At 35.7% G+C, this 6256-nt stretch overlaps 1 pseudogene; it reads left to right on the top strand.

Moving 5' to 3' along the window:
- Positions 1 to 499: 499 nt before the first annotated feature.
- On the top strand, positions 500 to 2055 carry LOC145909624 (uncharacterized; annotated as a pseudogene).
- Positions 2056 to 6256: the final 4201 nt, after the last annotated feature.

Below are 6256 nucleotides of genomic sequence, written 5' to 3'. Positions count from 1 at the left end.
ACTGACTGAAAAAGGAAAGCGAGAGGTCACATCAGAATTAATACGAGTTATGAAAAAGTATGAAAGGTAGAAGATATTTTTCAAACATGACAATGTTAATAACGGTATATGCCAGTCATTTTATTCTCAGAATTATGAGTAAATCCGTGATTTGTGTTCCTAAGTTTGTGGGCAACCATTATGGCAAACTAGAAGATATTTGATTTACAATACATTTGTAGTCCTGTTGTAATTATCGTGAGCCTTGTTTTCAGGTACCCTACCAGACCAACAAAGAGATCAGCAATAACTTCCTTTGTACAACTTGGAAAGGCAACCCTTGGACTTAGCGAAGAAGATGCCAAGGTAGCACTTGACTTTATATATACTATACATAAATATATAAAAAAAATTTGCTTCAGAAATTTTGGTTGCGAAAAATAACCCAAGTTTAAACACACAACTTAAACAACAAAGGCGTCTGCAGCATTACACTACCCCTTCTAAACGAACTAAAAACAACACAACCGGGACAGCTTCAACATCTATTATAAAACGTCGAAAAATTATGCTTGTGGAGGAACTGGATGTGGATCTGATGAATCAAAATAAACAAGCAAGTTTGCTACGTTTTGATTTTACGAAATTAAACTTTTGAGTTATTGTGTGACAGCTTCACATAGATCACTCTTTACAGCAGGGGGCACGCTCGGTTAAAAAATGGTTGCTTCAAAGGTTTTATGTGACTATAATGATTTTTGTTCTAGTTGTTGAAAGAAGAGTTTCAAAAGCAATGTGACATAAGGAATCAACGCAAAATTTCGGATATGATGGATCAGACATTTGCAATGAGAAGAAACTTTTTCTATTCAAATCCAAATCCAAAAAGTGTGTTTCAAGAATGGCCGGCTTTGTCTATGTATACTGAGGTAATTATCTCTCCCAAATACATATTTTGTTTATTTAAATTTTTGTGACAGTTATCAGTATTGTGCACTTTTTATGTATAAATATATATATATACACATATATATATATGTGATCCTATTTGTAAAAGTATATACATTATTTTCGTATGGACTACAGTAGTGCTTCCCAACCTTTTTCAGTTCGCGACCAACTTTTAATGCAAGTTTTATTGTGCGACCCACAATGAGATATGACCGAACGAATAAAAAACATTGTTGCATAAATGTTGCATAATGATAATGCAATAATGTTGTGATCTGATAGAAAACTGTATCATTCAGAAATGCTATGCGACCCACTGGTTCGGAAGCACTGGACTACAGCACTATAATTGCCTTTGTTTATTCGCTTTCAGTTGGTTAAAGAATTTAAAAGGGTACAGCGCTTTGAAAAGGAGAATTATTTGCAGTCAAGGATCTTTATGAACATTATTAATTACGCCAAACAACGGACCAAATCTATGCAGGTGAAGCGGATATTACAGAAACTACCATTAAACAATGAAGAACAACAAATGCCATTTGGTGAGGAAGTTCAAAAATACTGTTATTATTATATTTGACATCATAGTACCAACACAGACATTAATCTAAAAATTTCTTTTCAGATCAACAGATTATTTTTGGTTCATGGGTTTTGTGTAACATCCTTAGATCTAACACTAAAAAGGAGCATTGTACTGAGCGCTCTACCTGCTTGATCTATGTCCGGTAAGTTGGCAGCAAATTAGTTGTGACAATAAAAAAGTTACTTTTCATTGTATTCAATTTTAAGACATGATTTGTTTTGTAGGAAAATACAACTACAGATGACTTCATTAAGGCAGTTTCAGATCGCCACCAGCCATTCATTGCAGTGTTGGGCACCACAGATGATATCAAAAAAATCCGACTGTTTTGTGAGAAACAACCCTTAATGCAAGTTAAAACCCTATCGGAGGCATTTACTGCTCTTTTTGCGTATTATTACGTGTTTAATTATGAGTACTGCCCACATGTACATTTGGCACTACAGTTTCTGCAAACTTACTGGTTAGGTATCCCAACAAATGTCAATGATTCTGTAAAAGAGTTGGCAATGAAATTAAAGTTTGAAGTTTTGCAGTGAATTTTATTTCCACTTTTGATGTAATTTCTTTCCTTTGAATACACTTTTGTGTATATTTATTGTGTGGTTCAAAACCAGTGGAGAACCCTATTTTATTTGGGTAAAGTATGTTTCTACCCAACAATGTTGGGAATCCCCACGAATGTACCCAGGATATTAAATGAGGTACAAATCAGAATTACCCAATATAACATGTGGGAGAAAAACCATGATACCCAAAAATAGAAAATGGGTAAGCAATAACATTACCCAAGTTGGATTGGGTATCAATTACCTAAAAATTTATATTGGGAATCCCCACGAATGTACCCTGTTAGACATAAAAGTACCCAATAATTTTGGGTAGTAGTTACCCAGTTTTGCTAACAGTGTACTATAACATCACCAGTTTCTTATTCAAATATAACCATACTGCAGCCACATAATATGCAATAAGGATGTACCGTCGCGGGTTGTGTTAATTGCAGTGCATGCTGCATTTTTCTTGCGACTCTCTCACGCGTCATTTGTTCGTCATTCGACTGACTACGATTAAAGTGCAAGCATGCCACAATACCCTATATAGTTGATTGCACTTTCCGCACGAAGGAGTGATTGTTTTTTTGTGGTGATTTTTTTTACTGTATGTTGATGTGTGGTGTAATTTGTTTCCTTGATTTGGGGAATATGTGGCATTTGTATGTTCGACGCTATTAAATTTGTGCATAATTAATGTAGTGTGGAGCTCCTTTCGCAGATGTTACATATTTTTATCGTTGTATCTGCTTATCGCCTCCAACGGTTTTAACTACGATTTCTATGACAGCTTTTGGGTGTGGTCGGTACATGCTAAAGGGCCGTCTCCCAAGCAGGTCGACATACGCGATTGCCATATAAATCTATGTAGCATAGAAATCTGTGCGAATATTAACGGTCGGGTGTAATCAAAGCAACCATCTGTTATTTTTTATGGTAAATTCAATTACTTCTATTAAATATAACTCTAACATTATCCAGCGAAAGAATGTATGCGTGGTAGTCACTACTTTCCATTTATCAACACGACCAGGGCCTATGACGCCACGCAACAATTATCTCGTTTTTACACGATTACGTTCGCAAGAGTTCAAACGTAACTGTGTGGTATACAATGATTGCTATCCTTGCAGTTTAAGAACTGACAAGATGTTTAATATATTTGGGTATATAGATCACCAAAAACAGTTATATCCTTTGGTGAAACATGGTGTTTTGTGCATTTCTCATTTTGCCATGGATTATGTGCACATGGTGTGTTTTGGAATAGTTCGTCGTTTAATTCGTTTCTGGAAATCGGGTCCAAAAGTTTGCAAGTTATCATAATCTCAATTGCAGAGAATAACAGAACGCTTCATTAGTCTTAATTGTAAATTACCAAGGGAGGTTTCACGCCAACCCAGATCACTGATGGAAACAGACTACTGGAAGGCAATTCTTCTGTTTACAGCTCTTGTTGTGTTAAAGGATATTATTTCATTTGAGCACTACAATCACTTTCTTTGCTCGACTCTTGTTGACTTTTACATTGATTGATCAACTTGTCAATAGGAAAAACAACAGGAGAATTACATTTATGCAGAATAGTGTTTTCAGTGAGCAATCACAGGGCTATCGCGCTAGTCGCGACGCATTCACTCAATGCACACACCTCTTTCACTGTACCGGACAACGAGTCCAAAGAGCAGCACGAGACTGCTAGTCGCACCTGACGTCACACACTTGGTTACTGAGCCTGAAGCCATGCAGTGCGCAATGGGTGACAATGCGACCAAATATGACGTCGGATACACAACGATATGAAGACGTTCAGAACGATTCAACCTCAGCGTGCACGCGCAACACCTTACAACCACCCAGCAAACAATTTCGAACCGGGAGGCTCCTGCAGCAAAACTTTGTTTGTTTATTGCATTTATGCCCCGTACATGTGCATATGTTACTTTGGGTCATTCGCTCCGACATATGGGAAAATCGGCTTTGGGTTTATTTCACATCGACGTTTTTCATAATCCGTTCATATTCGTATATTATTAATATCGCCATGGCCTTGAGCTAATGAAAAACGAGAGAACAAAGACAGAAGCTAAAAATATTGTTCTAACGGTAAACATCCTTTATTAGCCAAATCTTGCTTGCAAACTGTTAGAAGATGAATGCAACTTTGCTGAAGGTACAGCCTGAACTTGGCAAAGATGCCATTTTGCTTCAAAAATGTTCTCTACATTTTTGGAAATCTTGGTGTGCTGAACATGCGGTGATTGTGAAAAGTATGTGACGTGTTCTGCAGTTTGTTAGTTTAAATATGTTTGCTAAAAGTCTTGCTGTGGCAGTGACGGTTTTTAAAGCGGCGAGTTGGGCGGTGATTGTGGAAAGTATGTGACGTGTAAATAGCTTTAGGAGTGAAACCGGACACAGCTTGATCAGAAAATCTAACGGCCACCACAATTTGTTAGTGTAATTGTGTTTTTTTTGTGTAACAATGTTAAATGTTACGCCATGGAAGAAATGGTGGGTGGCTAACTGTTGACTGTATATTGATTTATTGTCACCATTGGCGGGTTGTGAATATTAATTTTGTTCAATCTTGCAGGAAAAATGGAAATAAAAATCCAAAAAAATAATGTGCATACCATTGTTGTGTACAACAACAAAAATGAAAACGTAAGTGCAAAGTACTAATTCTGCAAATGCACCAAAACATTATATGTGTAACAAAGGTCTTTTAAACAGATTCAAAGAAACAGACGAGAAAAGAGGTAATACTAATGGCCTACCGTTTCGTATTGATTGTTATTTTTTTTTTAATTTTAGATTTCTGCCATATTCGAAATTTCAAAAGTTGCAGAGGTATGACAAGGTCTTACATTTCACACACACCTTTATGGCTTTAAAACGTAGAAATGTTAATGGTGAAACATGACTTTATGAACAAAATTCCAAAAAGGGCTGTGTAAGTTAATTACTGTAAGTACAAATGTTTTAACCTTTTAACACAAATCCGTATTTTTCCTTTTCAGATGGGTCCCAAGACACATCTTTTTCAGCCAGAATGTAAGCAATAACCTAAGTACATCAATAAACACAAATAGGAGTAAAATGTATTATTCGTAAACTTGATCTTGTCACAAATTAACAAGAAATGTAACTAAGCACTAGCATATCAAATATTAACATACTAGAAAACACCATGTGCATCCAACAGGCTACAAAATGTTATCATTTTATATTTAACATACCCATTTGTTTGACAGGCTAATGTGCGAAGACAAAGCATAGTAAGCATTCATCATATTTACTAAACTCGAGTAAATTTGATGAATTTAGTATTTTGTTTTTATTAAACTGTACTGGTTCCCATATTACAGCCTTTTGTTTTACAGCAATGTGAGGAATGTACAAACGTAGTAAGTTCACTTTTTTATTTTCAATAATTTCACTGTTTTCTTGAGCTTTCGTGTAACTGTTTCCTGAGAATTTACATGACCTGTATAGCTAAACTATTTTATTTTGTAGAGTAATGCACAAGATCCACAAACAGTAAGTGTGCTGTTTTATTTATTATTTTAAACACGAGTGAGCTAGCTGAAAATCTGCTTTTGCCTAACAAGTATTAATTTTATACGTGTCCATTCATTGCTTCTAAAACTATTCCTTTGTTTTGTAGAGAAATGCTGAAGATCCACAAACAGTAAGTGTGCTGTTTCATTTCTTACTTTAAACACGAGTGAGCTTGCTGAAAGTCAGCTTTTTCTTAACAAGTATTAATTTTATACATGATCTTTCATTGCTTCGAAACTATTCCTTTATTTTGTAGATCAGTCCAGGTAAACCACACAGAGTAAGTGCACTGTTTTTTTTTTGCATTAAACACAGTCCCTGGTTTAGATAGTAAAATGCATTTTGCACCGAATTTCATGAATTATTGGTTTGTGTCCTTTTTTCCAGGAAGATGACCATTACACCGATGTGAGTTCTGAATGACTTTGGACTAGGGATGTGTTGGGTTGAATCAGAATGCTTTTCACACCAATTATAAAAACAGCATTTTGGAAGTGCATTGAACCAAAAACGCACTAGCGAATTTAATGGAGTCGTTGCAGCAAAAATAAGATACGAATCAGTCCATTCATAACATCATTAGGCAGGCACTTCCCCTAGCAACTTATTTTGTATTCGTGATTTA

Source organism: Ascidia mentula, chromosome 7 (genome assembly GCF_947561715.1).
Source record: "Ascidia mentula chromosome 7, kaAscMent1.1, whole genome shotgun sequence".
Taxonomy (NCBI): Eukaryota; Metazoa; Chordata; class Ascidiacea; order Phlebobranchia; family Ascidiidae; genus Ascidia; species Ascidia mentula.
The sequence above is the reverse complement of the archived record's forward strand: the minus strand, read 5'-3'. Positions and strand labels throughout refer to the sequence as shown.